General features: G+C 34.6%; 1 long non-coding RNA gene, 1 other non-coding gene and 1 pseudogene across 2 annotated transcripts; all 3 read left to right on the forward strand.

Annotated features, from left to right (window-relative positions):
- Positions 1–334: 334 nt before the first annotated feature.
- LOC150033822 (uncharacterized) lies at positions 335–12,150 on the forward strand. The gene is made up of 3 exons (XR_016531788.1): positions 335–8,776; positions 8,881–8,993; positions 9,140–12,150. It is a non-coding gene; the product is annotated as an uncharacterized LOC150033822 (long non-coding RNA).
- On the forward strand, positions 504–600 carry LOC120087427 (small nucleolar RNA Z221/R21b). Its single transcript, XR_005484567.1, has one exon. It is a non-coding gene; the product is annotated as a small nucleolar RNA Z221/R21b (small nucleolar RNA).
- A 2,528-nt stretch (positions 12,151–14,678) lies between the features above and the next one.
- LOC120087031 (exopolygalacturonase-like) lies at positions 14,679–16,218 on the forward strand (annotated as a pseudogene).
- The last annotated feature ends 5,936 nt before the right edge of the window (positions 16,219–22,154 follow it).

Below are 22,154 nucleotides of genomic sequence, written 5' to 3' on the forward strand. Positions count from 1 at the left end.
TTTGAGTTATAATAATATGTATTTGAAGTATAAACTATTTTAGTTTGAGAAAGAAATATTAAATATTGTAATAAAAAATAGAAAATTGATGATGATAAGATGATAAAAATAATAAATATAGTAATAAATAAAAATTTTGAAATAGTGTTAATCATAACTAGAAAATACAAAATAATATTCATCGAATGTAGATATTATATATTTAAAATAGTTTTTGCCTAAAGCAAACCAAAAGAAAACCCAGGCTTTTTAGCAAAGTACACCGACTATCCTCATTACGCGTCCAATCGTAAATTCAAAACATCGATGGGGGTAAAATAGTAAAATGGTGAAAACCAATTAGGGTTTCTGTTTCGGTTGCCTATAAATATTATCGCAGGCTCCATAGCCATCTTCAATTCCACCGCTTCGAGTCATCTTCTTCTTCTCCCATTCAGAATCCTCCGTGCTTTTTCTTGTAGAAATTTCTTTTTAATTTGTTGATTTTTCAATTAGGTTAATAACGGCAGTGATGAGCTTATGAGATTGTCATGCACCACTCTGATGATGTTCACATCAATCTGTGCTGATAAGTTTCTCTAAACCCATTGATCTGAGCCTTTAAATCTTTCGATCATCTTCATTTTCTTTTTTGTTTGTCTGTTTGTTTGTTGTTAATTTGAATAACTGAGGAATGAGATTTTGATTTTGAGATGAAATTAAGGAACCAAATGATGGGCGTCTTCTTCGGAAGATGCAACCATGATGCGGACCGAACAGCTTTTAGCTACTGAGGATTAATTTTGGCCTCTGATGGTTCCTTCTTATTTATTTATTTATTTATTATTATTATTATTATCATTATTATTTCTTGTTGGCCTTGAATTCTCGACCTTCTGAATAGATTATACATACTTGACTTAGCCGAAATTGGTGATTCTGATGGTTCCTTAATTCATCATTCCTCCTTTAAATTTTACTTTTGTTGATGATTTTCGAATCCATCTTTTTAATGTTTATTTATTGATTTGAATGATTTTCTTAACTATTTTTTGTTTTTAATTAAATTTTCAGATTTATTTACTCACATTGACACTTGAACTTTTTTTTCTTTAATGCAAAATTGGAGCTTTTGGTGAAATTTAGGGGCTGCTAATGTTTCAACCAAGAATGAACTGTTTTTCCTGTAATGTCCTATCAGTATAGTTGTAATTTTACTCCTTACTAAAAACTTCAAACGATTGTAACAACCTACTAAAACTAAATCTAGCATTTTGATGTAGGATTACTGTAAATGTTCCTTACTAATTCTCTAGTAATCCTAAATCAAAATGAATTGAACATACACCAAACACTTGATGAACATAAATAATGTATGCGATTGTGTAAATTACATAACAAATTAAATAAATAATGTATTCCAGCTATAAACATTACCCAAGCAATTATGAACTTTTTAACTAATTAACTAAACAACCCCTTTTCTTCTCAAGTCAAACTGAGATGCTCTACTAATTTTTTCCTTCACTTCATCAAAACTCAGCAGTTTTCCTCAATTTTGATAGGTTTCCTCGACCAGCTCTTTTTTGGGATAACTTCACCCAATTGAAATGAAAAAAATGACTATGATCAATGTTATTTTTCAATTCATTTAATTTTTAAATTAAGCACTTCAAAATGCATTTCAAACTCATTTTTTTCATTAATCAAATTCATATCTGGTAAAAAATGAGACCAAATACAATAACAGATTGGTTTTCTCACTTGTAGGTGTATATAGTCCAATACTAGTTTTAATCACGCATGAATGCTTGATGCTATCTTACTGGATGAATTTTTATACACGAGGATTTGTAAACTAATTATTTCTTGAACCAAACGCATCCAAATTAGGGTGTTTAAAAAATTTGATGATGTAGAGTGTTCAATTAATATAATTCAAACTAATTTGATTTTATTGTTAATTTTAAAATATATATTTTTAATTATTTATATATATATTGATTTTAATTTTATTTAATTCTTAGACTTCTTTATATATTGGGTTATGTTGGTTTATATTTTAATTTATTTTTTATATATTGAGTTGAGTTTAAAAAGTCTTTTAACTTAATTAAATTGAACATTCTTAATTATGAATAAATATGCACAAAAAATGGTTGTATCATTTAAAAAAGTTTTTGAGACTCCACAAATTCCTTATTTCATGAGTAGGTTACCTTATGCCAAAGAGACATAATTTTATATAATCATTCAAAGGTCACCTAATATGTTGAAATCTTTCGTCTTGAAATTTCCATAGTAAGATTAATTCCCACTGTTGAGAAAAAATTGGAGCCCAATCCACCTTGGGGTAACTCAATTTGTTCGGACCGTCTTAAATTAAACTTGGTCTCCAAGGTGTGGTGTGTTTCATGGTAAAGAGAAACATTGAACGAGCTTACTGAAATTTGGGAAATAGGATGGCCAAGTTAAAACTAAGGCCTAGTTTGACATTAGAAAAAATTGCTTCTCATTTTTCTGATAAAAAAGTCCTGGTCATATTTGGCTTGTATGTTTTAACTATAGGGTTATACAATAAACTTCGGATATGGTATAAAATAATGGTTATAATATTAAATATATCTTTTTTACCAGTGAGAAGGTGGTATGAGTCACATTAATGATAATATTAAATTTGAATTAAATCTAACATGTTCTCCAATTGAAGTTTATGAAAAATGAAAAAGTATATGTGAGTAGTTATCCAAAGGAAAAAAAATACTGTCATATTTGTTGATGATCACAGTCGGTATACGATTTATCCTTAGGACAATTTGATACAATGGGTGAAAATGCTTCAATTTGACAATGGGGTGAATTAGTTTTGTGGACAATTGGAAACTATCTTCTGTAAGTCCATCTGTCGTGCCCTCGCCCTCCTCTCCTCCCATATAGGTCATAAGTCACACCTCTTCTACCAACACTCCGTCACCACCCATGCCTCCTACACACAGCCTTTAACCAACCCCTCCATAGCATCATCCCAATCCTCCTTTGGCCACATCTACCTTGCATCGATGTTTCCTCACCACAGTCACCTTCCCATACGGCCACTACCTCACCAGGAACAACAAGTTGACCATTGCCAACCTTTCCACTTTCCACACATCCAATGATAATTCGTGGGGGTGTTAGTGATGCCCTCAAAACACCATAGTGATGCTAAATACGTTGACTAAGGGAGATTATCATTTCATAGGATGATTATAGGTAATTCGACTTCAATCCTGAGTGAGTCACCTCACTACAATTTTGGTGATTTGTCCAAGTAGGGAGTTAAAAACATAGATTTTTGTCTTCAGTATAGTGTTGACATCGGGGAAGGATCTCTTACCGAGTTCATGAGCGTGTTCGGATTGCTCCAATTTCACCGTGATCGAAATATACAATATACATGCTTTGAACAAAAAATAACAAGGGAGAGAGTTCCCATACTAGTTGAAGACGGTCTTCAAACTTTGGAACCCAATGTAGCGGAAACCTCTACCCGATCAACTAATGCCCAGTAGATGTGTCGACTGTAGCAACACAAACAATTGCAAACTCACGAACGCAATGGGGACGACACCACCAGAAAAGAGCCACAGGTATTCTCGAGTGAGAACCCAAAGTGTGGTCTTTGGTGAGTTTGGTAGAGGAAGGAGGAAGAACATATCGTGTAAGTGATAAACAAGTGGGAGGGAAAAAGATGCTAGTAAGATGCTTATAGTTTAGGAGAAAGTATACGATCGTGTAGATTTTTCTGAACGATTGTTTAGGAAAAGGTATACGATCGTTTAAGGAAGCTATCCGATCGTTTAGGAACTAGTTTTTGCGATCGTTTAGGCGCGAAGTGGACAATCGTTTAGGTGCAGAGCGACTATCGTATAGGCTCTCGAGATTAAGCGATCGATTACGATTTTAGACCAACACGCTCTTCAATCTTTTTCTGGACCATCGATTCAAAATGAAACAAATTTCATTTTAATTCATCGGTTACAATAACCAACGCAGTTCCAACTTACGCACGTCCAAACGTGATTTTGGGTTAATTATCATATAATTAACTGATTAAAATATTAATAAATATAATCATATTATATTTTTAACCTATAGTTTGATATCACATATCTACTATAATAATCTCTCATCTTCTTGATATAAATCATATTTATATCTAATTTTTTTCCAAAATAATGTATCTCATACATTTAATCAATTATATCATATGTAATTAACTAGTCAAATTCTATCATATACAATCGAACTTCCTCTTGTCAATTTGAACATTTGAAGCTCCAACGGTCCGTAAATAGCTGACTAATCATGAGTACGATGACCCTTCACAGATGCTCGTAAGTATAGCTGAGTCAAATTACCGTTTTGCCTCTGTAGTTACATCTCACTCCTTAAGTACCATTGATTTCTCTAATGAACGATACAACATAGTCCAACTATGTGTGACCTCTCGGGCCAAGAGAAGGTGTGTGGCGCCACATTGTTCAAGCCCTAAAATCAACCCTTAAGGGAGCTATATATCTACTTACTTCTGAGGGGGTGAATTCCATCTTGTGTAACTGAGTTCCCAGCTCCCAAATTAGACAAATCCCCAAAATGGTAGGTTTGAATCGGCGACCTGGTCACTCGCACGACCTGGTCACTCGCACCCATATAAATCAAAGGATCGCCTTCAATGGTAGGAGTTCCCAACTCACTCAGGATTGAGGTCATGTTGGTCACCCTAGTGAAGTGAAGTCTCTGTCATGAACGGTGTTATATAACGAGACGTTAACACTTTGTGGTCAGGTCTTATACAAACTCTTTGTATAGGACATCCTCACCTGCATGTCTCCAACACGAATGATTAGGATCAGACCAATTGTGACAAATCACAACACTTATGACCATTGCACAAAGCGAGCCGCATCCGTAGCGTTACCAGGATAAAGTTTTCGTCTTATATCCATATACTACAGACCATTTTGGTTATCACTCAAGACATGATCCACTTGTATGTCACCACATACATGCTTGAGTCACATACAGATAATCAGGGATTTTATGTTATTGGTTTGTGGTAAAGCAAATAAAACAAGAAACTAAGCAAAATACAAGACGTGAAGCAAATATCATATATTATACAACACAAGCGTTCGTACAATCTGTTTACAAACTACAGGACATGAGACTTTAGGGCATCAACTCCAACATTCGGATCTCGAACAAAGGGCTCCTCCTTCTCATTGGCTCGAAAGAGTTTTGTCTATGATAGGACCATAAAAAATTTGTTCATTAGAAGATCAGTGGGTGTTAAGAAGTAAGAGGTAATCACAAGAGTAAAATGGTAATTTGACCCAACTGTAGTTATGAGCAATTCGTGAAGGGTTGACTTACTAATAATTGGTTATATTCATGGACACAGAAATATATCTACAGTGCAAAGAGTACAGTAGTACATTTTATTCTCTCCATGTAAACTCAACATTATATATATTTGTATATATTGTTGGGTTTTTTGTCCTAAAACTCGCAGTTTGTAGAATGATAAACATTTTCTATAATCAATAAATTTGTTATTGATTTCATAAATTGTATGAAAGTCTAAATCTAATAAACTAAGACCCATGACTATTGTATGAGTACTTGAACTTTATGTGGAGACATAGGAGTAATGATCTATGGTACATGAATAAGGTTGGGTACCTTATTCTGATAACACCATTGGATGCGGCCTACTCTGTAGTTGTTACAAAGAGTTGTAAAGTGCTACATACGATGTGATCCTAATTCGCACATGTTATGTCATGAGGAGTGGGGGCGTCATATGCAATGAGTTTGCATAAGATCAGGACCAAGAAATAAGCCACTCTTACTTTATAACGCTGTTTACTGTATAAGACTGACTATTTCACCTAGATGACCTAGGTAACTCAATCTTAATTCTGAGTTAACTATGAACTCTTGTTTATTCGGGATTGGCCTTAGATTTGCATAGGTGAGGGTTGGCTTAACAGCGCCGACTCAATAAGACTCCCATTTAAGGGGTAAGACCGGATAGATAGCTGGGGACATAAGGTGTAAGACAGAGTTCACACCTACCCGATTTAAGGATAGGAGAAAGGTTGTTCTCTCAAATATTGAATCCAGGTCTTGAACAAGGGGCCCCACCCTCTCACTAGGCTGAGAGAGTTTGGTTTAGCGATTGGATCACAAACCAGTTGTTCATTGGAGGATCAGTAGGGACTTGAGGAATAAGGCGTAATCTCGAGGGTAAAAACAGATATTTGACCCAACCGTTATTACAAACAACCTGTAAAGGGTCGATTTGCTGATTATTATTAAATCATGTGGACATAATATATCTACAGTGAGGGGAGTGTGACTATGGGCTTTAGTGGAGTGACCCATTAGTTAGCGAATGGAGATTAATTTTGTCTAATGAGTTTATCCAATTAATCTCGGATCGTTGGAGCCCATGATATGTAGGTCTGCGTGGTCCCCCTACTAGCTCGTAATGGACTAGCTCTAGAAGAGCGTGATAAGTTAATTTGAAAGGTTCAAATTAGAATTAAGTGAATTAGTAATTATATGAGATATAGTTACATGTTTAATTTGAGAATTAAACGAAATAGGAGAATTTATATATTTAAATCATATTTAAAAAGATGGATATGTGTTAAAATTAATTTAATATTTGATATTAAATTAATAAAGTTTTATTTAATAATTAATTTACGAAATTAATTAAAATTTTCATTGTTAAAATTGAAATAGATTTTATAAAATCAAATTTTGATTTTTGAGATAAAATTGAAGAGGAAAAAAAACAAAATACACAAATGGAAAAATTGGTTTTTCCATTATCCATCTTTCAAGTACCTCACACATAATGCATTCAACCTTGCCTTGTCTTCTCTAAGCATGAGCTGTAACTCATGCAAGTCTCTCCTTTGCATGTTGATTTTCAATATAATGAAGAGATTGGAGTGAAAATCGGGCATGCAATCTATAGAGAATTTTAGAGAATTCGGTTTGAAAAAAGGTTCTTCAACAAGGTTGCTGCAGTGAGCTTTTCTCCTTCATCCCTTGATTCAAGCTTGTTTTGAGTCCCACAACTCAATCTAGAGTATCAAGAGAATAGTGGGGAAGATTTTGAGGTGAACTGCAACAAGATTTGGAGAAGATGGCAGCTGGAGAAGAAGCTTTGAAGAAGTTCTACAGGAGGTATGTCTTGAAACTCATTTGTTTTTCTACAAGAGCATGCTTTATATTTTTCCAACATTAGTGAATTTGAGTGCTTAGATGGTTCTTGTGCTTCCGCTATTGCTGATACATTCCTACATGTTCATAGTAAGTGGGAGCGGGAGGTGCGACAACATATCCTACGGTCTCTCTCGTTGGATTAAATAAAGTTTCTGCGCATCGTCTCGAGGTACTCTAGGAGTGTCCCCCTTTAGGATGGCTGTTTTGCGCGTTTCTTTATTTGATCTCCTGTAAGAGGATAAGGTTACTTAGTCTCTTGTCCTAATCTGCTTTTTTTCTACGGTGGGTGCATTAGGGCGGGACTCTGGGGCCGAAACGAGAGGTTACACTTACACGGAATTGCTAAGGGTTAATAGTTCTGGACCGAACAAATGGTGGTTGTTAGGTCAGTTTCATGAGTTGGTACTGCCTAATGTCTAAGAATATCTCATCCAAGTGAAGGGACATCTGATCACCCCACCAGTGACGTTTGTTCTGCCTCGTTGGGGCATCATTGCAAAATAGAAGTCTTATCACTTAAGGGTACTTGGAAAATGTTTTGTTAAAACTAATTGGTTAAAAATATGGTTTTACAAAGTCTTATAAAAGTTTATTTGTTTTTCAGCAACAATTTTAAATGGCTATAACCACTATCAATTTACTTAGCGCTGAAAATCTAAATTGGCAAAACTATTCGAGTTGGAAACATATGCTCACGACAATACTCATCATCGAGGATATGAAGTTTGTCCTTATGGAGGACTGTCTTCCTATTCCACCTCAAAACGGTACTCGAAATGTTCGGATGGCGTACGAGCGTTGGACACGGGAAATCGAGAAGGCCCGAGTCTATATCTTGGCTAGTCTTAGTGATGTGTTAGCCAAGAACCATGAGCCCATGGTCTCAGCACATGAGATCATGGAGTCCCTGCGGGGAATGTTCGGACAGCCATCTGAACAGCTCAAGCATGAGGCTTTGAAACACATCTTTAGTTCCAAAATGGAGGAAGACACCTCTGTTCGTGAACACGTGCTGAATATGATGGTCCAATTTAACATGACTGAGATGAATGGGTCTAAAATCGATGAGGGCAGTCAGGTTAGCATTTCCTACATTCATTATCGGAGAGCTTTCTCCACTTTGTTAGCAATACGATTCTTAACAAAGTGGACTATACCTTTACTACTCTTCTCAACGAGTTGCAGACTTACCAATCCTTGCTGAAAAGTAAGGAGAAAAAAAGAGGTGAGGCAAATGTTGTCTAGTCTTCTAAAAGGTTCAATCAAGGTTCGACCTTAAGGACAAAGTCTGCACCTTCAACTTCTAACTCTGGAAAGGGGAAGAAGAAGAAGGGTGGTAAAGGGAAAGGGAAAACATCGTCTAACCTGCCACTTGTCACCCAGAAGAAGCGTCCACCGCCGCTTGAAAAAGGAAAATGTTTCCACTGCAACCAAGACGGACACTGAAAGAGGAATTGTCCTCGCTATCTGAAGGAAAGGAAGGAAGCCAAGGCTAAGGACAAGGCAGACAAAGGTAAATGTGGTTTACTTGTGTTAGAAACTTGTTTAGTGGAGAATGGTGATTTTGCCTAGATAATTGATTCAGGCACCACTAATCATGTTTGTTCTTCTTTTCAGGGGATTAGATCCTGGCGACAGTTGGAGGCTGGTGAGATGATGTTGCGAGTAGGCACCGAGCACGTCGTCTTAGCTGTGGAAGTGGGAGACATCCAATTAACTTTACATAATAGGTTTCTTGTATTAAAAGATGTCTTTGTTGTTCTTGAACTAAAAAGAAACCTTATTTCTTTAAAGTGTCTGTTAAAATGCAATTACACCATTTCTTTTAAATTGAATAAAGTGTTTATTCATAAGGATGGTATTTAAATTTGTACAGCTAAACTGGAAAATAACTTGTATCCAAGTCGCGCCCAGCCGCCAGTCTTCTTTTCCATGTCGCACGTTTCACCTGCTTCGATCCTTAACCTCAAATGCCGACTAGTAGTTTTTCCATGCCTCTCCATTTCCGATCGTTCGGTGAGAAGCCCAGTCATCCGCGTCATTCATCCTAACCGTCTGCAACGCGCCCCGCTGCTAGCTTCTGGTCCACACCGGTGCTCTGCCACCGTTCCGTGTCATTGGTCTCCATCGCAAGAGGTCTTCGCCTGATCTGTTGAAGCAACCACCGATTTCACGTTAGAACTGGTATTTTGAGTAAGTACTTGGTGCTTTATGGGTTTCCTTGCAAAATCCTGACTACTATTAAATTGCAAGTTAATTTGAGATAAAGCCATTATGTTTGGATTTCTAGATTCGAGTTTGGAAGCTTTATGCTACTGTCCAGCGAAGTTAAAAGGATGATTTTGGTGGATTGATAGTGGAGTTGGTTTGATTTTGAAGTTTCGAAGTGGTTTCGGGTAAACCGCTTGTTGGGTGAGCATTTGGAAGTATTTGGAATTATTTAGATTGAGATTTTGATTTCATACTTTTTTCATATTTAATTTTGTATTTATTATTTTAGGTCTTGCTTGACAAGGAGAAGATAAGCTTGCTTGGGTTTTTTTTTTTTTTTTTTAATTTAAATTTTGAGGTAAGTAATCTTACTGCTAGAATCGCCCTCGTGCCTGGTGATGAAATTTAAGGATAGTTATGTTGGTTATAAGACTTATATGAGCATTTTATATATATGTTTGAAGCATGTAATATGTATGAGTATTATTTAGTTCTTTTTTTTCTTTTACAAGATATATTAATAGGAGGATTGAGCATGGGCCTAAATTCCAAGGTAAGTGACCTTACTACTAGAATGATGTGTGTGAAAGTGACGGACGTCTAGGGGAAAGGTAAAAGAGTGAGCCCATGTAAGAGAAATCTTCAGGTCCAACTAGTATAATGTTACAGTTCGTATTGCATTTATTGGACATAAATGCTTAGCCTGACCCAATAGTTGTTAAGGAGAAGCCTATATATGAACATGTCAGCAACAAAGCCACCCTGGCACCTCAACCCAATACAATCAGCAGTTGAATGGACTGCTTGTGTGGTTAACAAAAATTGGTTAAGAGAATATTTTGGTGGTATGAGGACCACCTCTCCTTGGCTGACACTTGTACACATATTTTCTTTATTACTTCTTATTTATTCTTGCCAAAATGTCCTTGGGTGTGGGCTGTATAAATTGAATGTTTTACTGTATTGAAAATATCAAAAGGGTAATTAATACACAAGGAATACCAAAGGTCTTCTTCATTTTGTCTCTCCCCGACCCTTCGCCTTCTGCCTTAACTTGGATTTAGAGCTATTATGACCAACGCTAATATTAATGGCATCCCAATCGTTAACCCTAGCAGCTTGGTGTTTAGTAACCCTCCTCTGAATCAACTTCTGAACGAGATCACTTCGATAAAATCAGATCGAAACAATTTTCTACTATGGAAGAATCTCGCACTATCGATTCTGAGGAGCTATAGACTTGAAGGTCATCTGACCGGTCAGAAGACTTATCCCTCGATGTATCTTCAGACGTCTATGTGAGGAGAGTCTAGCCGTGACGTGAAGCTACTGTTGGAGCATCCTTTTCTGAAGGTGGCTCAAGTGGGAGTGTCGGAGCTTCGAGCTCCACTGTGTTTCCAGAGGTAAACCCTCAGTATGAAGCTTGGATGATTGTCTACCAACTCTTGCTCGGCTGGTTGTACAACTCAATGACCCCTGAAGTTGCCGTCCAAGTAATGGGGTGTTCGTGCGCGAAGGACCTGTGGGACAACGTTCAACAACTTTTTGGTATCTAATCCCATGCTGAAGAAGATTATCTCAGGCAAGTATTCCAATCTACTCGCAAAGGTAATATGCAAATGGAAGAATATTTAAGAGTTATGAAGAAAATGATAAACTCGAGCAAGCTGGTAGTCCGATTTCCACAAGAACTTTGGTGTCACGGGTTCTCTTAGGTCCGGATAAGGAGTACAATGCTATGGTGGCTATGATTCAAAGCAGAGAAAAGGTGTCTTGGCTTGATATGCAATCTGAATTGCTCCTGTTTGAGAAACGCCTACAACATGAAGCTGTACCAAAGACATTTGTCGGTTTCAACCACAATGCTACTGTTAATTAGCCAATACCAGAGGACCTGTTGTCAACAATAATTAAAAACCTCAGAATGGTTCTAAGATAACTCGTGGGAAAGCTAGAATATCCAAACCTAAAGTATTGCTCACTTAATCCTCAAGGGACTGGTCAACTATAGAACCAACTCGTGTTAGTGATGCCCTCGAAACACCACAGTGGAAGGAAGCAATGGATGCTATGAAATTGATGAACGCATGCAACTGCAATATTATGAAATTTATGCTTAATGGACGCAAATTAACAAATTTTATTAACGAAATCCAACATTGTTTAAGAACTTAGCACTATGATAACATGCATTTCTACCCGTTATCAAGACTCTCACACACTCACAATTCTTTACTCTTTAGGACAAACTCGACGTTGTTGCACTCACGTCTCGTTTGAGGGGGGATGTTAAGGAGAAGCCTATAGATGAACATGTCAGTAACAAAGCCACCCTAGCACTTTAACCCAATACAATCAGCAGCTGAATGGACTGCTTGTGTGGCTAATAGAAATTGGTTAAGAGAATATTTTGGTGGTGTGAGGACCACCTCTCCTTGGCTAACACTTGTACACATATATTCTTTATTATTTCTTATTTATTCTTGCCAAAATGTCCTTGGGCATGGGCTGTATAAATTGAATGTTTTACTGTATTGAAAATATCAAGAGAGTAATTAATACACAAGGAATACCAAAGGTCTTCTTCATTTTGTCTATCCCCAACCCTTTGCCTTTTGCCTTAACTATAGTCTGGTTACTTACTGAGTATTTTGTACTCATTCTTTTTCATGTTTCTTTTTCAGGAAAAGGTAAAGGCACACTGGTGAATGATAGACAGAATCCGTGATCGAGCCACTAGGACAAGTCATATGCTTCCGTTCAAGTTTCTAGGATTTTATGTTTTAAAATTTCTAGTCTTGAGATTTGAATTCGAAGTTTTGATATTTGTGCTGTTGACTTTTAAAAAAAATTTTCTAGTTTTGTTTTATTGTTTTAAGGGTACCCTACCAAATGAATTTCAGTTATTTAGTTTTAATAAAGTTTATTATTTTATGCGATTTATTTGGTTTTACTAAGTCATAAAAAAAGGATGTCAATTTGAATTGCTAGTAACAGCCTAGTTTAAGTCCTAGGGAGTTGGGTCGTTACATATAATTTATCATGTAAACTCGTGGCCAAGTTTGTATTATTTCATTTTATTTCAATGATAGAGTTGGAAATGTATATCTTCACTTGTAATTTTAGTTTCAAATATAAATTGATTAGTTGACTCTTAATTTTTTCAAAAGATTATTATATCTTAAATTTTACAATAGTTTTATATATTAAATCGGATATAATTTTTAATTAATAAAATACTTTTACCAACGTTTTCTATAATGTCCAGTAAATCGGAGTTTTAAAAAAAATAACTTCAAAGTTATAGTGGCACGATATATTAATTTTAACAACGCTTAAATATGTTGTAATGGTATTATATGTTGCTAAAACATAAATTTTAGAGACACATTTTCAATGTCACCGTATAAAAGAAATAGTTAAAAATAATGTGTTTCTAAACGTACGCATTTAGTAATGCCTACATGTTGGTAAAAGTAGACTTTTAGCAATGCACAATAAATATGTCACTAAAACCTTAAGCTACATGGCTAGAACGACATTCTTAACGATGCGGGTCTCCACGTTGCTAATACTTTTCATGGCACTTTTTGACCATAAGCAACACGTTTTGTACATTACTAAAAAGTGATTTTCTTGAAGTGGATATTTAAATGTTTCTTTTAACCATCACTATAGTAATTTAATTTGTAATTAACTTACAGAAACAAATAGTGGGAATTCAACTTCCAATAATAGTATAAACGTTTTTTTAGTAAATAGTGGTAGAGGGACCTCTTGAGTGCTAAACCATCAATTTAATTCAAACTTATATTATTAAATTTTGACTGATAACAATGACCTATGTAATATAAAACATTGAATAAATAAAATATTATTTTTAGTGGTTAAGAAATAAGACAATATTAATTATATCACATAGCATTCTTATCAATGTCTTAAATAACATTTCACTAATTTTTCCAACAACAAACACCTTTTCTCTTAACCAAAATGAGTATGGAATGGTTCAACTAACTTAACAAATATATTATAACTTCAAAGTCAGAAGTTTGATCTCTCTCGTCAATATTGTCGAAAAAATCCTCCATGTTAAGTTGCTCTTCTCTATCATATTTTCTTGTTTAATCAGATAATTAGGATGTGTTTGGAATACTTCTAATTTATACATTTTTCTTAATAATTTCAATAAAATAATTTCATATCTCACCTTTCTCAAAAGTGCTATATGTACCAAAATTTTCAAAAGTTATTCTACCAATTCTAATTGTGTTTGTTTTATATATTTTATTTTTTACCAAAATTTGAAAATTGTCAGTTGATCATTACAAAGTTATTTTGGATAATAATCCATTACAACATTATTCTATTAAATAAATAGTTTATAAGTTAATCCAATTTTGTAATATACTCTTTATTTGTCAAGATTCTTTATAAGAACACTTTTGACTATCTAAAATTGCTTAATAAGGTATACTAAACATTATTTAACTTATTATTTCCCTCAATGCGGAAATTGATTTTTGTTAATTTATTATAATTATCATTATTGTTTGAAGTTATTCCAAATAATATTTACAAGTGTTAAGGCAGAACATAGATCTATTTCAATTTCAGGTTAGATTCACATATATATTAATAAAGGAAGTTTTTAAACAAAGAAACATGAACCAATTTATTTACAAATATAGCATAATATCACAATCTATTATTGATAAACCACGATAGAAATCTATTAGTGTCTGATAGATGTCTATCACAGTCTAATTAGTAATTACCTTATTAATAAACTATTTAAATAAATTTAGAGATATTTGAGCCACACTTCTTGCAAATAGCAATTTAAGTAATAATGTTTTGTTCAAACTTGTTTTAAGCCACTTGTTGAACAATATGAGGTGTGGACGTGCGTGTTGGTCTCATAATGAGAAATTTAAGGAATGAATTTTATTTCGGATTGAGAGAAATAGTCATTCAAATGTTGTAGGAATGGCTAATCTTTTGACAAACAAAAGATGATTTAACTTCAACCTTTGATTGAATCTTTGACAAATATAGTAAATAGAAGTTGGAAGATAATTTTAAACACAATTTCGATTTTCTTCTCCCATATAAAGAGGGTTGAATGAATTTGCATATTCATTCAAATTTCTAGGTAACAATTATAAACGAAAAGGAGATTAGACTAAGTTAAAGGCGTAGAAATGATTGGATTGAGATCAAACATCGTAGCATTATTATCTTTGTTGTTATTGTTGGTATCTACAACGGAAGGTCAATCCATTTTTGATGTTACTAAGTATGGTGCCAAACCTAATACTGATATTACTCCGGTAAGTATATATATAGTTAATAAACAAATATATATAAGATTTTAATTTGATGAAATATTTCAACTTACAGGCCTTAGTAAATGTATGGAAGGAAGCATGTGCATCGACCACTCCAAGTAAATTGTTGATTCCAAAAGGAGTTTATCAATTAAGTTAGTCTAACCTCAAAGGTCCTTGCAAGAGTGTTCCTATTGAGGTTCAAGTCGAAGGGACATTACAAGCTCCTCTCCATCCAAAAGGAGATGGATTGGTTATTTTCGAATATATTGATCAACTAACATTGTTAGGCACGGGAGTTTTTGATGGTCAAGGAAAAACGGGTTGGGAAAAGAATGATTGCCATAAAAATAAAATATGTACCAAACTTCCAACGGTAAAATCTCTAATTATATATATTAACTTATACTTTTCCCCCCATTGATATATAATTTAAAAACACATAATTTCAATTGTCTTCAACTGATAGTTCTTTTTCTCTCTCTTTTTTGTTTAAACGTTTCAGAATTTGAAGTTCAATTTCGTCACCAATTCAATAGTGAAGGACATTACTTCCTTGGATAGTAAGAATTTCCACATCAATCTTTTGGGCTGCAAGAATTTTACTTTTCAACACGTGACAATTATTGCACCGGACCATAGCCCCAATACCGCTGGGATTCACATAAGTAGCTCAGAAGAGATTAACGTTCTCGATTCAAAAATCGCAACTGGGGTTGATTGTGTGTCTGTTGGAGACAGCAACAAGCATATAACTATTACTGGTGTAACTTGCGGACCCGGACATGGCATTAGCATAGGAAGCTTAGGCAAGTACACTAAGGAAAAAGATGTGATAGGAGTTACCGTGAAAACATGCAAAATAATCAATACTTCAAACGGTGTCAGGATCAAAACATGGCTAGATTCTGCTGGCGCATTTGCAGCCTCTGACATACATTTCGAAGATATTGAAATGGTTAACGTCAGCAATCCTATCATTATAGACCAAGAATATTGTCCATGGAATCAATGCAACCGAAAGACATGTATTGAAATTATTCCTCTAATTCATTTTAAACTTGGTTACTTTAAGAAATATTCTTTTTTTCTTTTAAAGATAAGTGCAAACTTGAGGTATAATTATATCAATAATTTTTTTTGTATGTTTTAGGTTCCATCAAAAATTAAGATTAGCAACGTCAGTTTCAAAAATATCAGAGGCACTTCTGCTACTCCGGTCGCAGTCAAACTTCTTTGCAGCAAAAGTATACCATGTGAAGGTGTAGAAGTTGCTGATATTGACCTCACTTACAGTGGAAGTCAAGGACCGATTACATCTCAATGTTCTAATGTCAAACCCACCATTTCTGGAAAGCAAAACCCACGTATATGTGCTGAACCTGCTCCTATTGATGCTCCATCAACAGATTAATCTTTTCAACAATGACACAAGTCAGCAAAACCATATGTGAAGTTTATCATATCTCTATTTCGCAACATATTTGTTTTAGTTCTAACATTCCATAGGTTTGCTTCATTTAATAATGCATGTAATTGAGTATATACCTTTTTCTTCTTCCATTTTATTTTGAAATATATTTTAATGAGAAGTTCAATCATAATTTCTACCTTAAACTGTCGATTCTATCAATCTCAACCATAGACCTAATTAAGTGAGTCATATTATTTATTTTCAACGTTTTAATAAGTATAACATTAGATAAGAATTTCACTTTCACCGACGCTACTCTTAAATTTGAAAAGTTTCGTCTAACTCTAGTGAGCTTTAAAATTGTTTCCTAACAATACACCAAAGAGTTTTTCTCTAAGATGATGGAAGTTATTGTGACTACTCATGTGTAAAAGTTAATTCCTGATTAATGTTGTAAATGATTGCGAAGAATTTATTTTCTTTTATTATTAGCAATGATATATATGTGGGAACAATGATATTTAGCAACGATATTAATTTATTAGATAGTTGAAATGAAGTTGTACATATTATAATACACGCCTTTGAATTTTTACACGTTAGCTCTCACGAATTAGTTTTTCTAAACAATTTTAAAGTTGAAAATTAAGAAAATTATAATAGGTGGCAAAATTAGTTATTACCATTTTACCAATATGCTGTCACACAAATAAATATTTCAAAATTATTATTTTTAATCTTTTTTTGTGAAACAATATGAATATTTTTATGTAATTTTTTTTAGTATGGTCAATAACTGATATACTACTTACTTTTGTCTATCATGGGTAGGCCACAATCATGAACAATCACCATATTTATGTGTACCACTAATTGACAAATCTTTTTAGTTGGTGAAATTTTCAACTTAACCCAAGTTGAAAATTAGTTTGACCCAGCTCAACTCTTATAATTTGCATCAAAGTTGGTTGGGGCCTTTCAAGTTATAAAATTTTCTGAATGCCTTCATCTTAGCACCCTTATCAATTTCTTTGTTTATAATCATATTTTTTTGAGATTTGTTTTTCATATTTATCATTGATAGACTATTCGATATTTTCATCGACATTGCATACGAGACCCTCCTAACATCTACAAAATTAAATTACCCCCTCTTTCCCCTTCACTGTCTACCTCGACACCCTCATAAAAAATGTTCTTTCTTCTTCTTCTTCTTCTTCTTTTGAGTAAGATAGACGTAGAGAGATTTGAACAACATATCTCATGGTCATTATGAAGTTTGAAATAAAATAAATTGCCATTTTCTCAAAGATAAGTTTCTAAAATAAGATCCTTTCAAGTTTTAAATATTGAATTTCGACAATGAAGTTTGAAATAAAATAAGTTGCCTACTTTCTAAAACGGATTTCTAAAATAAGAACTTTTCTTTTTTAAACGGTTTAATCAGGTTTTTTTTTTTTTTTTTTAAGTTTTAGAATCAAAGTTTGTTTAATGAATATCTAAATCTGGAGTATAACTTGTTGGGATGTATGCCATAAAGCCTCATAGTTAATAAGTTATTTGAAATAATGATTGATTATCTTAGATATGCAATTATACATTAAGAAAAGATTTAAGGTTATATTATGTAACTTGAACAGTATATGGTAGACATGCAAATAGATCACGTTCATGTATGTGGTAGACATGCAAATAATGATTGTAGTATATATATAAGGTTGGGTGTCTTATCTTTGTGACACTATAGATACGACCCACTTTGTAAATGTTACAAGAGTTGTAAATGTTATAAACGATTTAATTCAAGTTGTTCATGTAGAGACATGCGAGTGGGAGTATCCTATACAGGGAGCACGAAATGATTAAACTCTCTTCATAACACTGTTGACTAAAGAGATTACCATTTCATAGAATGACCATAGGTAACTCGACCTTAATCCTGAATGAGTTATGAACTTCTGTTTATGAGACTGGCCCTTTGATTTGTATAAGCGAGAGTGGCCTGACTCGCCGACTTAATAAGCCTACCATTTTAGTGATTTGTCCAAGTAGGGAGCTAAGAACATAGATACACAAGGTGGAATTTACTCCTCGTTTTCAGGATAAAAAGATGAGTTGCTCCCTTAAGTGTTGACTTTGGGGAAGGATCTCTTACCGAAGAGTTCATGAGTGTGTTCGGATCGCTCCAATTTCATCGTGACCGAAATACACAATATACATTCAAATGCAAAGTTATGCAAACTAACGGAATGCTTTGAATAAGAAATAACAAGGGAGAGACTTCCTATACCAGTTGAAGACGGTCTTCAAACTTTGGAACTCAATGTAGCGGGAACGTCTACCGGATCAACCAACGGCCAGCAGATGCATCGACTGTAGCATCACGAACAACCACAGACTCACGAACGCAACAGGGACGTCACCACCAGAAAAGAGCCCTAGGTATTCTCGGAGTGAGAACCCAAAGTGTGGTCTTTGGTGAGTTTGGTAGAGGAAGGAGGAAGAACATATCGTGTAAGCGATAAGCAAGTTGGAGGGAAAAAGGCGCTATCGTATAGCAAGATGCTTATCGTTTAGGAGAAAGTACATGATCGTATAGATTTTATTGAACGATCGTTTAGGAAAAGGTATATGATCGTTTAGCAAACACGACACACTATACGATCGTTTAGGGAAGCTATCCGATCGTTTAGGAACTAGCATGCGATCGTTTAGGCGCGAGGTGGACGATCGTTTAGGCGCAGAGCGACTATCGTATAGGCTCTCGAGATTAAGCGATCAATTACAATTTTAGACCAACGTGCTCTTCAATCTTTTTCCGAACCATCGAATCAAAATGAAACAAATTTCATTTTAATTCATCAGTTACAATAACCGATGCAGTTTCTACTTACACACGTCCGAACGTGATTTTGGGTTAAATATCATATAATTAGTCAATTAAAATATTAATAAATATAATCATATTATATTTTTAACCTATAGTTTGATATCACATATCTACTATAGTAATTTCTCCTCTTCTTGATATAAATCATATTTATATCTAATTTCCTCCAAAATAATGTATCACATACATTTAGTCAATTATCATATATAATTAACTAGTCCAATTATATCATATACAATCGAACTTCCTTTTGTCAATTTGAACAATTCAAATTAACCCAAACACTGATTCTCGACTTTATCTAAGCTATTCAGGGGACCTAATGGACTTGTGGCTCGAAGCTCCAACGATCCGTGAATAGCTGACTAAACTCTTTAGCCACGAGATCCACCATCTGTTAACTGTCAGACATTCCACTAAAGATCAACAGTTGAACTCTTCTTACCACAGATATATTTCTGTGTCCATCGGATATAACCAATCATGAGTACGATGAACCTTCACAGATGCTCGTAAGTACAGCTGGGCCAAATTACCGTTTTTCCCCTGTAGTTATATCTCACTCCTTAAATACCACTGATTCTTGTAATGAACAATACAACATAGTCCAACTATGTGTGAACACCTCTTGGGCCAAAAAAAGGTGTGTGGTGCCACATCGTTCAAGCCTTGGAATCAGCCCTCAAGGGAGCTATCTATCTACTTACCCCTGCATCGGGGAAGGAGTGAATTCCATCTTGTGTATCTGAGTTCCCAACTCCCAAATTAGACGAATCCTCAAAATGGTAGGTTTGAATCGGTGACCTGGCCACTCGCACACATACAAATCAAAGGATCGCACTCAATGGCAGTTGTTCCCAAATCACTCAAGATTGAGGTCATGTTACCTATGGTCACCCTAGTAAAGTGAAGTCTCTGTCATGAACTGTGTTATATAGCGAGACGTTAACACTTCGTGGTCAGGTCTTATACAAACTCTTTATATAGGACACCCCCGCTCGCATGTCCCCAACACAAATGATCAGGATCAAACCATCTGTGACAGGTTACAACACTTGTGATCATCCCACAAATCGGGCCGCATCCATAGTGTTACCAGGATAAGGTTTCCCTTCTATATCCATATACTATAGACCATTTTGGTTATCACTCAAGACATGATCCATTTGTATATCACCACATACATGCTTGAGTCACATATAGATAACCAGGGATTTTATGTTTATTGATTTGTGATAAAGCAAATAAAACAAGCAACTGAGCAAAATACAAGATGTGAAGCAAATATCATATATTATACAACACAACTATTCGTACAATCTATTTACAAACTACATGACACTAGACTTTAGGGCATCAACCCCAACATTTGGATCTCGAACAAAGGGGCCTCTCCCTCTCATTGGCTCAAGAGGGTTTTGTCTATGATAGGACCATAAACAATTTGTTCATTAGAAGATCAGTGGGACTTAAGGAGTAAGAGGTAATCACAAGGGTAAAAGGGTAATTTTATCCAACTGTAGTTACGAGCAATTCGTGAAGGGTTGACTTACTGATAATTAGTTATATTCATAGACACAAAAATATATCTACAGTGCAAAGAGTGCATGTACATTTTATTCTCTCCATGTAAACTCAACATTGTATATATTTGTATATATTGATCCACTGGAGTTTTAGTCCAAGTGGGAGTATTGTTGGGTTTGATGTCCTAAAACTCGCAGTTTGTAGAATGATAAACATTCTCTATAATCAATAAACTTGTTATTGATTTCATAAATTGTATGAAAGTCTAAATCAGATAAACTAAGACCCATGACTATTGTATAAGTACTTGAACTTTATGTGGAGACATAAGAGTGAATCAAGTTCGAGTAAATAGTTAAAATGATCTATGGTACATGAATAAGGTTGGGTACCTTATTCTGGTAACACCATTGGATGCAGCCTACCTGTAGTTGTTACAAAGAGTTGTAAAGTGCTACATATGATGTGATCCTAATTCGTACATGTTATGTCATGAGGAGTGGGGGCGTACTATGCATTGAGTTTGCATAAGATTAGACCAAGAAATAATCCACTCTTACTTTATAACGCTGTTTACTATATAAGACTGACTATTTCACCTAGATAACCTAGGTAACTCAATCTTAATCCTGAGTTAACTATGAACTCTTGTTTATTCGAGATTGCCCTTAGATTTGCATAAGTGAGGGTTGACTCAACAGCGCCGACTCAATAAGACTCCCATTTCAGGGGTAAGACCGGATAGATAGCTGGGGACATAAGGTGTAAGACAGAGTTCACACCTACCCAATTTAAGGATAGGAGAAAGGTTGTTCTCTCAAATATTGAATCCAGGTCTTGAACAAGGGGCCCCAACCTCTCACTGGGCTGAGAGAGATGGGTTTAGCGATTGGATCACAAACCAGTTGTTCATTAGAGGATCAGTAGGGACTTGAGAAATAAGGTGTAATCTCGGGGGTAAAAACAGATATTTGACCCAGACGTTATTACAAACAACCTGTAAAGGGTCGACTTGCTGATTATTATTAAATCATGTGGACATAATGTATATATAGTGAGAGGAGTGTGACTATGGGCTTTAGTGGAGTGACCCAGTTAACAAATGGAGATTAATTTGGTATAATGAGTTTAGACAATTAATCTGGATCGCTGGAGCTCATGATCTGTAGGTCCGCGAGGTCCCCCTTCTAGCTCGTAACGGACTAGCTCTAGAATAGTCTGATAAGTTAATTTGAAAGGTTCAAATTAGAATTAAGGGAATTGGTAATTATATGAGATATAGTTACATGTTTAATTTGAGAATTAAATGGAATAGGAGAATTTATATATTTAAATATGATTTAAATATATAAAGATGGATATGTGTTAAAATTAATTTAATATTTGATATTTAATTAATTAATTTTTATTTAATAATTAATTTATGAAATTAATTAAAATTTTCATTTTTAAATCAAAATAGATTTTATAAAATCAAATTTTGATTTTTGAGATAAAACTGAAAAGGAAAAAAACAAAA

This window comes from Benincasa hispida, chromosome 9 (assembly GCF_027475165.1).
Source record: "Benincasa hispida cultivar pf3 chromosome 9, pf3_genome.v1.1, whole genome shotgun sequence".
Classification (NCBI taxonomy): Eukaryota; Viridiplantae; Streptophyta; class Magnoliopsida; order Cucurbitales; family Cucurbitaceae; genus Benincasa; species Benincasa hispida.